The sequence below is a fragment of the Halichoerus grypus genome, chromosome 3 (assembly GCF_964656455.1).
Source record: "Halichoerus grypus chromosome 3, mHalGry1.hap1.1, whole genome shotgun sequence".
Classification (NCBI taxonomy): Eukaryota; Metazoa; Chordata; class Mammalia; order Carnivora; family Phocidae; genus Halichoerus; species Halichoerus grypus.
This window is the reverse complement of record NC_135714.1, coordinates 74,184,769-74,202,358: the sequence shown is the minus strand read 5'-3', so window position 1 is coordinate 74,202,358 and position 17,590 is coordinate 74,184,769. Positions and strand designations below refer to the sequence as shown.

At 34.4% G+C, this 17,590-nt stretch overlaps 1 protein-coding gene and 1 pseudogene across 1 annotated transcript in view; both read right to left on the bottom strand.

The window, feature by feature from the left end:
- CCSER1 (coiled-coil serine rich protein 1) overlaps positions 1-17,590 on the bottom strand; it is a 1,392,827-nt gene that overhangs the window by 123,321 nt on the left and 1,251,916 nt on the right. The window lies entirely within an intron of this gene.
- Positions 2,215-3,501, bottom strand: LOC118555685 (keratin, type I cytoskeletal 18 pseudogene; annotated as a pseudogene).

The window sequence follows — 17,590 nt, the reverse complement described above, 5'->3', positions numbered from 1 at the left end:
TAATGTAAAAAAGGTGCTGAATGGCTATAATCCATACAATACCTTATGGATGTAAGTATCTATTGCTTCACTTCAAATTTAACATTCAATTTAACATGTTCTACTTTCTTTTTTTTTATTATGTTATGTTAATCGCCATACATTACACATCATTAGTTTTTGATGTAGTGATCCATGATTCATTGTTTGCGTATAACACCCACTGCTCCATTCAATACGTGCCCTCCTTAATACCCATCACCAGGCTAACCCATCTCCCCACCCCCTTCCCTTCTAGAACCCTCAGTTTGTTTCTTAGAGTCCATAGTCTCTCATGGTTCGTCTCCCCTTCCGATTTCCCCCCCTTCATTCTTCCCTTCCTGCTATCTTCTTTTTTTTTTTTTTTTAACATATAATATATTATTTGTTTCAGAGGTACAGGTCTGTGATTCAACAGTCTTACATAATTCACAGCACTCACCATAGCACAAACCCTCCCCAATGTCTATCACCCAGCCACCCCATCCCTCCCACCCCCCCCACCACCATGTTCTTACTTTCTAAACTTCTTCCAGAATTGCACCCTCAGAAAGACACCTGACAGTGACTATTGACTCTCTTCCAAAGCACACAAAATTAACTGTATTACCCCTTTTAATGTGATTTGTGGATTTTTATATTTGATAAATATCACAGATTTAACGTAGGTTGGTTATGGTTAAATTCAATCCATGTAAGTGAATCATGAGATTTAAGTAAGTATCTGCGATTTATACACAGAGTGTGTTGGGTATATGATTTGGGTCAACTTAGGGAAGAACTCCAGGCCTTCACCTATGGTGCCACGGCTCTCCTTGACTCTAACCTTTTAAGCACACCCTTTAAGTTGATGTGAAAGACAAGAAAGAAAAAAATAGTTGCCAATTTCAAGAAAAGAGATGGAATGAACACACACCCAATGACAATTACGTTTCTAAAAGACCAAACTAAACCAGAAGTCTTTCTTAAAGAAAAATACTATGTGTAGTCCACTTTTTCCGAGTCATAACAGTTTTAAAAGCCATTCTCTATTGAAGAGATTTTTTAAAGTACTTCTTATCTTATTGTTATCTTATTTCATAGAGAGCCAGTGGGATTTCTCAGTTGAAATGTCAAATTTATAATTAGGATTCCTATGATACAAAGTTTATCTTGCTTAAAGACATAAGTACCTTTTCAAAGATTTGAAATCTGTAATACACCAATTAGATAAATCTTCATTGAATGTTCCACATATAAATTAATTTTATACTACTTTTTTCCTTTTGATGTTCTAATAAAATAATAAAGTATTTTGAACAGTGAACCTTAAGATTTATAAGGCAAAATTTATGAGATTGTGTAATTTATGTAGATAAAAGATTGAATTTTGCCTAATTCCCTTTAAGATAAAGGGAAATATTTATTATAGTAGTGTATTCATTATCACTAAAACAAAAATCACTTATTTACATTTTAAGATACACAATCCTTCAATACAACTTTTTTGTGTGTGATGTTTCTAAAACATTATTACATCTCTCAAGTAAAACGATTTGTTCCCTTTTCAGTTATAGAGTTAAGTCCATCATTTAAAAAAATGAGTTTTAGTAATTCTTAAAGTTAACTCTAATGATTAACATTAACTCTAAATAGAAATTTTAAATGTCATGAGAACATATCGAACATATCTATACAACCAAAATGAAAAAGAAATCATCCTCATTTCTTGGATTACTAATAAAATTTACTACTGTGATTGCCTCCCTTTCATCAAATAACCTATTCCTATGATCATAACGATTGTTTTATTATCTTCATATTTTCCTTTATTTTATATATTTATAAATATTTATATATTTATTTAAAATGTAAAGTTTCAGAAAACAGTTTCAATATTTCATATACACAGAATATAATGACTTGTATTTCAATAAAATGCTGTGAATAAAAAAGGATTTAAACTGTCTGATAAAGAAGAAACTAGGTCAGTTAAAATAATTCTCTTTCAATTACAGGGTAAAAAAATCTCATTTATTCAGGATTTTTATTACTTTAGAATTCATGACAATTAGGGCAATGACTAGATTGAAGTTTACCGTTATATTATCTCTGAAGAAAAATTTCACTCTTTAACACAGTCAACTTTCCCCTATATCTTTTTTTTTTTACTTCTCAACTTTTTATTGGCCTCCTTCTCTCCAAAGAGTACCCTGTGTCTGCTCCCTCAAAGCCTCAAAACTTTTGTGTTATTGGTCTCAGACACTTTGCCTTCCACAATTCTGCAGGCGGTGGTCTTTTGGATGGTTTGCATGGAGTTGCATTTGTCCAGGGTGTCACCAAGATTGAAGTCCTCTCTGTTTACCAGCAGGCAGGTGATCTCAGCCTCCAGCTTGACACTGATATTCATCAGAGCCTCCTACACCTGGGTCTGGTGCTTCCCTTCTGCACAAATCTGGGACAGCTCCAACTCCAGGTGCAGCAGGATCCCCTTGAGCTGCTCCATCTGCATAGCATAGCAGGCCTCTGCCTCCCTCAAGTTGTTCTCCAAGCTGGCATTGAGATTTCTCATCAAGTCCTGGTGGGTCTCCAAGGACTGGGCCATACATTTCAGCTCCCTGAGCATCATTTCAGCTGTTCCTATTTCAGTGGCCTACACAGTGACCACTGTGGTGTTCTCCTCAGTCTTCAGAGATCAGTATTTGTCCAGCTCTTCTGGGTTCTTCTAAGCCAGCTTGTGGTACTGGGCCTGCCTATCTGCCATGATCTTTCTGAGATCCTAAGATTTGGGGCATCCAACTCCATGGTCAACCCAGAGTTAGCAATCTGTTTTTGTAGACCTTTTAGTTTCTCCTTGTGGTCCTTTATGAAAAGCAGCTCTTCCCTGAGAGTCTCAATCTCCATGTCCAGCTGCAGCCAAGTGACAATTGGTGTCATCAACAACCTTGTGAGGTCCATGGATGTCACTCTTCACAGACTGGTGCATGACCAGCTCTGTCTTATATTTGACTCTGAAGTCATCAGCAGGAAGAAGGGCATTGCCAATCTGTAGAATGATGCAGACACTGTCCACAAAATTTGTAAAGATCTGAGTCCTCAGCTCCTTGATGGTCTTGAAGTAATGTCCCCAGTCCCTGACCTGGGTTTCTTTCTTCTCCAGGTGTTCCCAGATTTTGATCTCCAGTCTCTGGTTATCAGCCTTCCAGCTCCTCACCCTCTCTACATAGAAGGGCAGACAATCTTTCAGGTCTTACATAGTCCCCTTCTCACCCTGGATGCACCCTATGCCCACCAGGCCCCTGGCCATCCCCAGGGTCATGCCCCAGGACTTCCAGCTGGCCTGTAAGCTGGCAGAAAGGGACACCAAGATCCATAAGCCTGACTCCCAGCACCTGCATAGATTCTGGCCATGCTGCTGAGAAGCTGGACCCAGTGTCTGGGTAACTGCATGGACCTTGGGTCCCGATAGCTGGAGGAGAAGGTGAAGTGAGTGGCCAAGCTCATACTGTTCCAGGAGGAACAGAAGATGTCAGAATTCAGGCTTGGGCCACCTCCCCTACATCTTTTTACCCTTTATTATGAGTATGCTTTTGTTTTAGTAAGCATCAGTAGAAACTGAAATTATAATTTATGATTAAGCAAACTAAATAGATGATGAAAGGCTCTTAATTTGTCCAAAGTTAATGCATTCTCACCAGTTACCTGCTTCTCCCTTGGTTTACTCCATAGACTGTGGAAAAAAACTGGATAGACTATAACTATTTATGAGAGATCAGCTACATGTGTACTCAGAATCTGTTCTTAATCATTTGTTCAAAAATAGTTACCAAGAGCTATTCCTTTTGAAAGATACTGTGTTGGCTTTAAGGGGGCCAACAATAAACAAGGTAAAATCTCTGTTTTGTCTTTGTTTTCTCATCTGTAAAATGGGATTCAAGTGGTAGTCATCTCCTTGGGTTGTAGTGATTAATAAGATACTATAAATTCTAAGTAACACATTGAAATAGTTATATCACATGAAAAGTGCTCAATAATATTAGCTTATTGACATCATTATCATTGCAGGCTGTTAAGAAAATATTTTAATATTCGTGCAGTATGCTGACTCTCAATACATTGTGTTGAACCTTGAGGTTTGGGCTATGAGCAACACTTGGGAAATCAGTTTACAATGTATAGATAGTGAGGGAACTCAAGAGATGTTTACATAACTTAGGAAGTATGTGTTTACATTTCAAGAGACTGAGACTCAGGATCTTGGTGACATCTCTAGGTCATATAAGCTGGAGATGATGGGGTTTGCCTGCCCATTGGAGAGCTTTATATTCCAAAAGGTTGGAGAACCCATTACCCTTTTCTTCCCATCTCAAAGGAACAGAAGTTTTTCTTTTTCCCCTCATTTTTTGGATATGTGCAGAAGGTAGCTTTTCTACAGTATAGAGGCATCTAAAATCCATTTTCTTTCATCCCCTCATGGGGTGTGAAGTCATTATCATAGGAGATTTTACTAGTTGTCTTTCATTGTGTACTGCAGGAGTAAACACTGGGGCAAAGGGGGACAACAACAGTGACTAATGACTGATACGTTTCTAATCCAGAACATCTTAGGTGCACATTCAGGATGAAATTAATAACAATGATTATTCCAAACCAACAACCATTATTATCATCATCATCATGGCAGAGACTAGCTACAGTCTAGCTGCTAAATATGCAACAAATGGTATCTTTACTTCCTGGGCTTTGTTGTTCATCAGCATAGTCAGGTAACTAAGATTTGGCCAATAGAATATGGGCAGCAGTGAATGCCACCTCCGGGGCCCATAAAACCTACTCTAAAATTCCCTGCATATTTTCTCTCCTTTCATCTGCTGGATGGAAACAGAAAATCCAGTGGGATACTCAAATCTTAGATGTTAATCAAGCCACTAGACTGAAAGAGCCTGGGATTCAGCAAAACTATATAAAGGAGCCTTCCTCTAAACCCACCCTACCAATTGTCATTATTCTTAGATGTAAGTGTGAAATAAATCACTTCATTGTCAGAAGCCTCTAAGATTTGCATATGGCAGAGGGATGTTACAGATTTTAGCCTATGCTAATAGAGAAATTGAGTCTTATTAATTATTTAAAAAGATTCACAGTTGTACGTGTAAAAAAAAAAGGACCAGTGGAGCTCTTTGTATCCTCTCCTTTCCAACGGAATCCAGATAACTTTATGAATCAGGCACATTATATGTGTGATTATCTTATTTCATCTTCACAACAATCCTTTAAGGTAAATATGTTCTAGAAGTCATAGAAAATGACTTTTCTATCATTTCTTATAATGAAGAAACTATTTAAAACCCTAAAAAGGCAAGAAAATGGAACTTTTGTCCATTGTTAAAATAATGTGAGAAAGAAACCACCTCATTTTCTCATGCAATTTTCAATTCCTCCCATGAGTTAGAGATCCAGGAAGACATAGGCTTAGGGGCAGAGAAAGAGTTAAACACTATCTAGCAGACAAAACACATATAAATAGTAAGATCCTTGACTTCATAAATGAAGTGTATATTCAATCTAAGAATAAGAATAAGAATCCACTTTATATTGAATGGTCTACTTCTTAAATATTTTGATTTCTACTTTAAACTCACAATGTCCATATTTTCTTTCTTTAGACTAATTTAAAATAACAATAGAACATATTATGTATATGTGTGTGCATATATATATGTATATATATTCTCTCATTTGCAAATCTAAAAGAGAGATTTATTCTATTCACACCACCCTACAGAAGGTGCTGACCATGATTTCTACTGCTTAGTCAAATGTTCCTGTGATATGCTCTAGTATCCTTTGATGATTACCCTATCCCTTGAAGTTATGCAAGAAGGTCTACACATCTTCCCTTTAAATGCTCTGTATGTCACTGACTGGGGTGAGTCACCATGTCATTTCTATCCCTCTGGTCAATAGCAATGTTAAAGTAATAGCAAGGTGATGAGCTCTTTTAGCAGCATAGGATGGTTATCATGTTTAGGTGTAAAATAATCCAGTAAGCAAGTAAACAACAGAATGGTGTAAACTGCAATAATTGTAACAACAACAACAACAAAAAGTTAAGAATATTAACGTTAGAGGAAAAGACAGGACTTGAAAAAAATGTGATGTTAAGGCCATAGATTTTTGAACAAGATTGACCCTCTAGTATACAGATATTAGAAATTGTACATAGGTCTTAAAGACAGAATCATCTCTAAGGTAGTAGAAAGAAGAGACTCTTCTCCCAATTATTTTTTATTTTGGATTGTTTCTGGGAACCAGCAACCAAGAAACTATGTTACCACAATCCCTAAATAGTCATTCTGCAGCTCCTTGACCCTCCACTTCACATAACACTCACCATCTATATAACTAAATAATAACCATAACTTCAACTCTAACAGCTGGTTCTCCCCAATGCTTTTCTTTCACTAAAATTTTCTATTAGAGCAATAATACTTGTATATGAATAAGACTTTGTAAACAAATTGATATAAGTCAATATGTTACCATTTTTTGATTAATAAAATCTATAAGAAACATTATATTTTATGTCCCACAAAGCACTCTTAGCAAAAAACATATTTTATTGTTCCATTTTTTTCATTTTTTTCTCAACAAATATTTATAACTTAATAAGATTAATTGAAGTTACAGAGAAAGCGCCCCTTATTTCAAGAATGTCACTATCACTTCAAAAAGGGTCTCAAAGAAACTACATATTTAGTTGAAAGTGTATGGTAAAAAATTATCAAGGGTTACTTTAAAATTGACATATTATAAAAAACTCAAATCAAACAATTAATATTTTAAAGTAAATGTTTTCTAAAAAAAAATAAAAAAAAATAAAGTAAATGTTTTCTGGACTAAAAAAAATAGAATTTGAAGATATTCTTGAACTGGGATAATAAAGGTAGAAATAAATTGTACATGATATATATTTTCAGTCAAAATAAAGAATTAATTAAGTGTATTTATACCATTTATTCATGTGATTTACTTACAGTAGACTAAAGAAATAATAGGAATATTTAGGTATGTCAGGATAGAGATGGGAGCCATACAGTCAGTCTTTGGGAAGATATAGATTTGGAAAAGTTTAAAAATTGGATGAAAGTCCTCAACAAAAAGAGAGACAAACCAAGAAATGGGCTCTTAACTATAGAGAACAAACTGCCAGTTACCAGAGGGGAGATGGGTGTGGCTTTGTATGAAATAAGTGATGGGGATTAAAGAGTACACTTATCATGATGAGCACTGAGTAATGTACAGAATTGTTGAATCACTATATTGTATCCCTGAAACTAAGATAACACTGTATGTTAACTACACTGGAATTAAAATAAAAAAAAATTAAATTGGATGAAAGCTTTAAAACACATGGATTATGTGCTCCTTTCAGTGCTATGAATGTAGTAGTTATACAACAAATATTTCTTGAATTAAATAATTAAATGATTCATCTTCTATTTTATTTTTATTACAGGGATTGTAGTATAAATATATGACCAGGAAGAATGACTTGGACCAAGAAAAGATTAAATTCATAAAATGTCATTTTCACAAAGTAAAGTTAGTAGTATTGGAAATTTTTATTTATTCATACAGGCAAATGAGATAACATTTATTGGACACAGTAGAAATGTCTGTATTAGTATTTGAGTGAATCTGATTCCTGACCAAATTAAATATTACCGAAGCAACATTGGGAAATAATATTAAAGCTCTAATTCATAAATACAGAAGGTATGGCTGAATGGTGACTTGCACCTAGTAACTTGAAATCATTAGACTTGGAATAAATAAAATGATGGAAATACTGCAGGAAGTGGTGAAATATGATTTTTAAGATTCAGTTTTCAGAATAACTTCAAAACCTGGAAAAATCTTCCAAAAACAAAGAGGCCAAAATTATGAATATTGCTTTCAAGCTGAATAATAAAGAGTTTTAAAAAATGCATAACAAGCTTGCATACAAATACATTAAAAGATCCGGTTGGCAATATTATCCTAGACATTTTCCTTTGAAATTTTCCTTCTTTCTTCTACCCACCTGTGTTTTTATCTCTTCCTCTACATTCACTGATTTAACCATGAATCAGACTCTCATTATCTTAGGTCAGAATTAAAGACTCTATGAACTGCCCTTTACTGTTCAATCTTAATGTAGTTTGCGGATCAAATTTTCCCTCTTGGTTTTAAAGGATTTCAATAATGTGACCCATTTCTATTCTTACGTGCTTCCACTCCAATTCTGACACATACATGCATTTTTGCCTTGATCAAATTCATATTTCACATCCTATTATACAATCCAATCCAATTTGCTTCAAATATTTGTTCTGCAATTATATTCCAGACATAGAACTGGAAGTTGAAGCTGCAAGGAAAAGCCACAATCCTGCCTTCAGTCTGGCTGGAAATAAAGTAAGTGATCCCAGCACAGTTAGTATTAAGGGAACATAAGGGGACACTGTTCAGTTTGTAGGAACTCAGATCCCATGGTAGGTGACACATGAACTTTCTCTCACCTCTACCCCTGGTGTTATTATCATTTAAAACGTTTTCCCACTTTCCCTCCACTGATTTTTATCGTGCTCAATTTTTTCTTGTGTGATCTAAATATTTTAGCTGCTTTTTAATATAAAGTACACAATCCAGCACTTATATTTTACATTTAAGAAGAAAATAGTTGGGAAAAATAGAAATCCTTGGCAAATATTCTCCTTAAAGTTAAGACCTAAACAGATAAAGATAACTCCAACTGAAACTGTCCCTGGCAGCAAACAGGATGGTGGGTAATTCAAAATCAAAATGCTGAAAGGAGAGGATAGGGATAGGGCATTTTCTATGTTTACACTGGCTTAGATTTCATTAGATTTTCATTAGATTTTCAGAGAATAGACTTTGAAAGGAACACAACATACAACACCTCAGTTTAATGTTGATAGTTGAACAAATACAAATATGTTTAGATGAACTCTTTAATAAACTGCATGGTCTTTATTTCATAGTGCAAATTTAATCATTCACAATAAGTGGCTTCATTTAAAAAATAAATTAAAATCCTTAGATAAGGAGCTGCTTCAGACTCTGTGATAGGCTGAAAGTGACCCCAACAATGCCCAGGTCCTAAGCCCTGGAACCTGTGAGTGTTCACATTTTTTGGCAAAAGTGACTTTGAAGATGTTAAACTAAGGATTTTTAAGATTGTCCTGGATTATCTGGTTGGGTCCTAAAAGTAATTAGGTGTGTTATAAGAGGGAGTCAGAGGAAAACTTGACTACAAAAACAGAAAACAATGTGACTACTGAAGCAAGATGAAATTTTGCTGGTTTTAAAGATGGAAGAAAGGCCCACCAGTCAAGGAATACAAGGAATGCTGTTCCAGAAGCTGGAGAAACAAAGAAAGAGATTCTCCCCTTAGAGCCTCAGAGACAGCACAGCCTGCCGACACCTTGATTTTGGCCCAATGTAACTAATTTTGGACTTCTCACCCCCAGAAGTGGAAAAGAATAAATGTGTGTTGTATTAAGCCACTACATTTGTGGTATTTCGTTAAAACTGCAATAGGAAACTATTACAAATACTATTAAAAATAATTTCTTATTCATAATGACTTTGAAGTTCTGGAGCCTATATATGTTAGATTAAAAAATATTAGAAGAGAACATTGTTTTAGTGATGCTTCTTCCTATTTACATTTGTAAGAAACTGTAAATATACCTAGTTATAATACCAGACACAAAGTAGGTGTTAATTATTAGATTTTTTTTTCAAATCATCATTTTTGTACCCAGGAGTTATTAGTTTCATAAATTACCTACCTTAAAACTAAAATATAAGGTACAGTAATAATGCTACATATACTTTCTTCCATTTTTTTCCAAGCCTAGTATAGACTCATCTCACAATGCTGGAAAGCAGCATAGATTTCAGCCAAGATATATAACACCTGCCAGATATGCTTGGGTTCTTTGGAAGATAGTACTGAGCAGCTAGGTAAAGGTGAAGGGGTAGATGTACTTTGTCTAAAATAGATGGAAAACTTAGCACACATCATTGAATTTGTACACTCCAAATGCTTAGGTTTAAAAGTCAGTAAGCCTGGCAAGGGAAAGGTGACAAAACATTTAAATAGATGCAAAATTTTCTTTAGGAGAAAAGATGTGCTCTGGAAAAAGTAAACACTTGTAACAGAAAAATAAATAGGGGCCTCTCAACTTCACAAGAAGTAGTCTTGAGAGATTTTCTGTGGCCTGACATAGAAATGACCCAGAGGAAAGCAGAATTCAAAATTAAATTGAGCAAAAGAAATCACCTATAAATGAACATGATCACTTTCTCAAGTAGACAGTGTTATCAGGTTGATGAGGGACTTGTTTCTGGCTCTGCTAAGTTACAGAACAGTAATTTTACCAGGAAATGTCATAAAACTCCAAATGCTAGGAATATTTATTTTTTAAATTTGTAGAATTACCATGAAATATTATCAAGCACAATTTTAAATGTCCAAATGACCATGTAGAAATAATAATCTATAGTGGGCTCAAATCCCTTACCCTTAAATTTTCTTTAGTTACATCAATTATGAATTATGAAAACCAGTAATGAAATGAAGTAACTTCATGTATGAGAGAGTATCCAAAGGTTGCTCAAATTCAAAGTATAAAGGACATTTGATACATGAAGGCGGAGGATTATCTGAACAATTAAATCTTTGCTTCATTCAGCAACAGTTAGTAATCAGCAAAAGGTTAGTGATCTTTTTTTTTAATTATGTTATGTTAATCACCATACATTACATCATTAGTTTTTGATGTAGTGTTACATGATTCACTGTTTGCGTATAACACCCAGTGCTCCATTCAGTACGTGCCCTCTTTAATACCCATCACCAGGCTAATCCATCCCCCCACCCCCCTCCCCTCTAGAACCCTCAGTTTGTTTCTCAGAGTCCATAGTCTCTCACGGTTCATCTCCCCCTCCGATTCCCCCCCCCTTCATTTTCCCTTCCTGCTATCTTCTTCTTCTTCTTCTTTTTTTTTTTTTTTAACATATAATGTATTATTTGTTTCAGAGGTAAGAGGTTAGTGATCTTATATTCCACAACTAAGGACAAAGTAAGGAAGAGCCTTCATTTGCAAGAAAATGAGGTAGAAAAAAAATCTTAGTAGGAAAGCTCTTCAGCTTGAACTGCAAGCAAAGAGCTCAACAGTGGTTGTCAAGAAGAAAGTGAGGTCTCCAGTCTTTATTAGCTTTACAGGTCAAACACTGAACCTGCTATACTAAAAATGAAGGAATTTACCCAGTTGTTTTAAGAAGTCTGAATTTTATTTTCCAGGTTTAGCTTCCTTAATACCTCAGCACATTTTGGTAGACAACGTGCAGTTATTTATCTTTTTTTGCTATCATTAGGTTCATATCATTTCTGGAAATATTTTCGAAGGAGAAAGCAAGATATATATTTAGATATGCTTGACATAAGTGCTTTGCCTGTGAACAGCTATACAATTTTTTTTTTTTTAGTATTTCTGGTACTGTACAGGTAAATGTGTAGAGTCCCCAATACAAATTAGTCTTATTAAGACAAATTTACATACAAGGCAATGGTTGCCTATTTTTGCCTTTGTCTCTTGTAGTCATGTGGAGTTTAGGCAGTTCAGGAAACCTTGTAAAATACCCTCACAAAAGGAAGTCACAATTCAAATTATTTCAGAGGCTGGGTATTATGGAATCTATGGCAACATGAAGAAGACATGCACTTACCTGAAGGCATTCAAATTAAACTTTAATTGTATTAACAAAAGAGAGGATATCTATGTGTCAGTTTTGCCCTCTATGGATCACCATTTTGGGACTTTTGCCATAGAAGTTACTTTCCAGGATTTGTTGAGAACATCTAAGCATACATTCCATAATGAGAACTAGATGCTAATCATGTATGTGTCATAGTGTATAGAGAATATTTTGATGCAAATTCTAACTAACATAGCCATGACAAAGCCTTAAGGAACTCAACTAAGAAATTGTTATTGCTCCAGTCCAAACTACAGTCCAGTCTCTTTTGGACTACACTGGGCCACCCCACTCAGGCTCATCAGAAATGTCCATTTCTTATTAATACCAATACTTATTAATACTTAATACTAAACTGGAACTTTGCTTTTGCACTTCAGGTAAAGTCCTTACTACTGAAGTTTTATCTTCAAGTTCTATAATCTTTTCTTTTGTAGTGCTTAATCTGTTATTAAGCCTATCCAATGTATTTTTCATCTCCAGAAGTTCAAATTGGGTCTATTTTATATGTTTCATACTTCTTAACATACTCATATTTTCCTTCCACCTTCTTGATTCTTTGGAGAATATAATGGCTCTTTTAATGTTCTTTTCTACTATTGCATTATTTGTCTCATTTCTGGATATGTTTATATTGATTGACTTTTCTCCTTATTATGTATGGGTCCTGATTTCCTGCTTCTTTGTCTGCCTGGTAATTTTTTATTGAAATGTGAAGTGTCAGATTTTTTTAAGTGATAAATCCTTTAAATATTTTGAAATTTATTGTGGTTTGCAGTTAAGTTAACTTGGAAATAATGTGATGATCCTTTTGATTTGCTTTTAAATTTGTTAGCCAGGACCCTAGCAGCCTTTAATCTAGGTCTAACTTAGCTCTCCTACACAGGCCATATCCTTCTGCCTGTTACCCCAGCATGTGAAGCTGATTTTTGGAAATGTAAAGTATTCCCAGCCCTGTGTGTGAGCTCTGAGAATCATTCCTCCTATTCCTTTCTCTCATTTTGAGTAGTTTCCTCACAGAAATGCTTTGGTTAGTCCTGGGCTGGAGACTGGAAGGGAATCTTCTATAGACTGCTCTGCCCTCTCTTACCGTTCTCCCCTTTCAGGTGCAATGCCTTCTCGATACCAGCCACCTTAGCCTCCCCAAATATTCCATCTCCTTAATTCAGGACTCCCACTGAGCTCTGTTTGGGTTCCTTTCCTCTGCACTTCAGCCTGAAACTGCAGACAGAAAGCTGGGGCAATGGTAAGGCCCCCCTCACTTATTCCTCCTCAGAGAGCACTATGCTGTATAGCTTGTTGTCTAATGTTTGAAATCTACTGTTTTACGTATATTATTCAAATTTTAGTTGGTTAAGGTAACAGAATAAATTTGATCCCTGTTACTCCATCTTGACTGATAAACAGAAGTCTTTCCTGAGGTTTTATCAAGAGTCTTATTATTATTTTTTTGCCATGAATGAGTGATGCTTCAGTTCTGTGTTTTTAAACAGCTTTCTGAGAAATCCATGTTCTTCTATGAATCAGGAGAAAATAAAGGACCTCTTTGGTAGGAATAGTTTCTCCCCAGTAGGACTAGGAAGTAAGATAATTCTCCCCTTGGACAGCATAGTGACCCATCCTGTATAACAATATTAAACATCCCCCAGCTACTGAGATGCTGTGTTTTACCATGTGACTTTCCCTTTAGAGTACATAGTTCCAAAACAGTTACATGGAAACTAAATAAATCATATCTTCAGATTAGAACTTGGATGCTCAGTGCAAAAATAAAATAAAAATAGTTCACCCATGTTTTCTAAATGTAGCCCTGCATTGTTAGAACTCTATTACAACTCTTCAAAATCCTAGGAAGATTTTTAAGAACATTAGTCATGTTTTTTTTCAGTTTAACAATGACCAATTCTCTTTCCAAAAAGGTAGCCTAATCCTTGTAATAGTTCGTAAAATACCAACCATGTTAAAATATTAATTGCTTTTCAGTTTCAAATATGCTTACAAATACATAAATATTTAATGTTCATTTTATTGGGGATAGAGAAAGGTAATCGCTAAAAGAGTGACGCACTTTAGATTAAATGCCTGATTATGCCTAAAGACTTGGACACATCTGGATTTCATATTTGAAGTTTTTAATTTCAAAATTAGGTGTCAGTCTGGGATTCTAAATTGCTACTACTTTTGCCATTTTTCCTCAATATAAACTTCGTCATTGATCAACACTCATTAGTGGAGCCATGCCTTAAAAAATATTACTGTATTGCTTCAGAGGCATAGAGGAGGGAACGACTCATCCTGTGCTGAACGCTGCTGCACAGGAGGGTAACACTTAAAACATCAATAAAGATACTGAATATGCAGATTCAATAATAGAACATGTAGAAACATAGAATGTACTTCAGCCTTGGAATTAGTAAGACCCTGAAACAGAATCCCTGCTGAGCATATTACCCTATCTCTCAGCATCAGGAATAAGGTTTATAAGTTAGAGATTGCTGTCTTTTCAAGGGTTTTGTATTTTTTCTTCTTTTCTTGGAACACTTTATACCCAGATATACGTGGCCTACTCCCTCCGATCCTACAAGTCTCTACATATATGTCACATTATTAATGAGGCCTTTCCTAATGTAAAATAGTAAACCATCTCTATCCCACCCATCTGACAATCCCCTATTTCCCTTATTCTCTTCTATTTTTTCATAGCTCTCATTACTGCCTGCAGTTCTATATATTGTTTTAATTTCTTTGTTGTCTGCCTTTCCCCACTGGAATGCAAGCTTCACAAGGCCAGCAACTTCATCTACTTTTTCCAACTACTGTAATCTCAGGTTCTTGGCACATACTAGACACACAAATATTTGTTTAATGAATGAATGAATAAAGCACTAAATATTGTGCTTGGTACATAATAAATGTTCAGTCAAGTTACTGGTGACTTTTTATCATGATCATCATCATCATTATAGCTTTTATTATTACTCTAAAATACAAAACACTTCCAAGTTCCTCAATTGTCTGCATGGGCATATATGAAAATCACATAAAACAGAGAAAAGTATTTTGACACTCAAAATAAGGAACTCTAAGATCATGCATTGAGTGAGTTAGAGTTAATTTAAAACTACACCTGCAGGTAAAATAAATCATCCCATACATGTGATTTGTTGTTCTTGATAAATGAGTTTTAAGCCATTATTTTATTTAATATCAGTTAATTTGATGGTTTGTTGAACTCAGCAAAATGATATTTTATTGAATGAAATTCCCTAGAGTTACAGAGTCAAACTTGATATATCTAGAAATGAAAAGTCTAGAGAGAGTATAATATTTGAAAATTATAAAAGGCAAAAAATAATATTTGCTGCTAATACTAAAAATGAAATTATAGCATTAATAAGAAACAATACATTAATTTGCACCAAAAGGTGGAAAACGCTCCAATTTCAATTTGTGTTTTTATCTTCATGCAAATCATTGACTTATAAAGTAGCATCTCGTCTCTCTACAAGTTTGGTACATTAGGTTAGTCATCTCTTACACAAAAAGTAATTTAATGAATTCATATGTACATCTAAAATAAAGCTAATAAAATATAGTAACTAGTAACTGAATTCTTTTTATGGAGCTATCTTTATTCAGTATTAGGAATAAAAAATATAGATATACACATTTAAACAAATAAGCATAATTCACTATGATGTTAAAATCTTGACAAAGATTTTACTGTAATAGCTGTAAGTTTTACTGCAAGTTCTAGACTTTAAATGTTATGAATCAATACAATTTTAATTTAAAAGACAAAATTTAATAAAAAGCAATGTTGTCAACTTGCCTTCTAACATCATCACTGTATGAAGTAAATGGTATGATAACATCAATAATACTAGGAAAACAATCTTTAATTATTTTATCATTTAATAGAATGAACTTCCTGAAAAACTCACTTCTTTGCGCTTATTTTTCAATATGTTTAAATTGCAATACAGACCTACACATTATTGTTTTCCACAACATTGCGGTAACAGAAGTACTACAGGCATGTGGAAGAGGAAGTGATTTACTGTGTGCTGGGAGCAGCTTCACAGGAGGGAGACATCTGAACCACCCATCAAGATAAGGAATAGGGGAGAAATAGCAGGTTTGGAGTAAGAGAATAAGTAACACAGCCAACGTTATAAAGGATGGCAGGGCAAGGAGCAAAAGAAGGGAGCCTTCGTCACTGACAGAAGGAAAATGGAGTCAGTCATGAAGAGTAAAAGGAGAAAACACTATGTTCTATAGATGATATGAAGCGAACAACCTCTGGCACTGCAATATTATACATAGCCTTTAAAATTATTGGACTTCTTACCACTCTGTAATTCTCTGTTTGTAACCTCAAGAGATCTTCCTAGCAGGTTTAATACAAATGAATTCAATAAAATGAATGGCAGATAGGAAGAGATGAGAAAGCCCCTGATGCCACATGTCAAACACTGGTCAAAAGCGCGTGTCCCATGCTAAAGACACACCAACCAGTTCAGTCCAGCCCTCCTCGACTTAAGGGGAAGGAACCATTTACTCCATGTAGCAGGCCATGACCATGCACAGTTTTAATTGAATTGAGTCAAGAAATAAGTGAATCTGAATTCAAGAAGAAATTCTATATATTTCCTGAAGTATTTCAGAATAAACACCTGCTTCAGTTGTAATAACTTCAGATTTTGAATGACCCTAAATATCTAACAACAAAAAATATTTTATTCATCAAAATACAGAAAATATTTAAAATATAGTATCAAGTGGAAAAGGGTGCAGCACTTTTAATGCATTATATATTCATATTATACATCATATATGTTTATTGTTACACATGAGAACATACAAATACACACACACTACACAAAGAAAATAACAGAATCTATTACTAGCTGCTATGTATTATTGGCTGGGAGCTATGAGTTTTTAAAAATGTCTTTTTTAAAACTTCCTGTGTTTCCTAAGGTTTCTATAATGAATATGCATAACATTTATAATATTAAAACAATATAGTATTTATAAAACACATTCTTCCATTTGTAAATCTTCTTAGTTGTATATGGATAATTCTCACTATCTAGAAAACTTGGTAGTTCAAAATGTCTTTTGCTTAATTAAAATCAATATGTCTTCAGCAACAGTCTTGCTTGGTTACTGCCTATAGTGACTTCATCTACTGAAGTCTTATCCTTATCAACTGACAAAAAAACCTGAGGAAAAAGAAGTCATTAAATAATCCTTCCCCTTAAAGACAAAAACAAAGGAAAGCAGACCTTTGTACTTTAATCACTAAAGATTAAAGCAATACAAAACCAATGCAAAAGAGTAACAAGGTCAAATGAACTATTTGTACTTACTAAAATTGTACATTAATTATGCATTTAATTTCTTCCTGTGTATGATACATATTCTGCTCACTTCAAAAAGAATAATAATAGCAAATTCTTTTTTATAATTATCAGTATTAAGAATCAGTTCTATTCTACACTTGATCTATTCTAAATCTTTTATTGGAACGTAGGATGGCAGATGCAGAAGTTATACATATTATGTAAAGACAAAAAAAATCCCACTATTTTTGAAGAGTTATGCAATTAGATACAGTAAAGTGTAATTACTATACCACTATGCTTTATTTTTCTCCAACTTAGGCTAATTTTCTGTTGACAGAAGATATCTTTGTAAATTTTAGGGTAATATGTGCTCAATGAGAGGTAGATTGAAAGATGATACAAATAGGTGA